Raw genomic sequence first — 498 nt, forward strand, 5'->3', positions numbered from 1 at the left:
TAAATTTAAATTTTAAATTTCATATAATATATTTTAAATGTAATAAAAGAGAACATTATAAATATGTGCTCTATTTTAAAGAGTCAATCTTCACAAGCAACAACAAAGGAGGAACCAATGTTAAAACTCTAGAAGAGCAAAGAACATGTGGCATGTTTTAAGTGTAATTAGATCAGACACTATAAGAATCAATGTCTGTAGAAGAAATCCAAGGATCTAGGATGAGCAGCTAAGGTTAATAAATTTATTGTTTATGATAATTCATATTTTAAAATTTTACATGCATTAGATTACTCTAGTCTAGATTTGCATGACAAATTTAGGTCAAATTATCATAACAAAATCAATAATTTAAATTTAATTAATTTAAAATTACTTAATAAAAATAATCAAATTAATTTAAAGATCGATATAAATAATAATCGAGATTCTAATATGCCTATTCAAGATTTTGATCAAGTCAATCAACACCTTGATCAGATCAATATAAGCTTTGAT

This window comes from Curcuma longa, chromosome 5 (assembly GCF_044706935.1).
Source record: "Curcuma longa cultivar G26 ecotype Majalengka, Jawa Barat chromosome 5, ITB_CL_G26_1.1, whole genome shotgun sequence".
NCBI lineage: Eukaryota > Viridiplantae > Streptophyta > Magnoliopsida > Zingiberales > Zingiberaceae > Curcuma > Curcuma longa.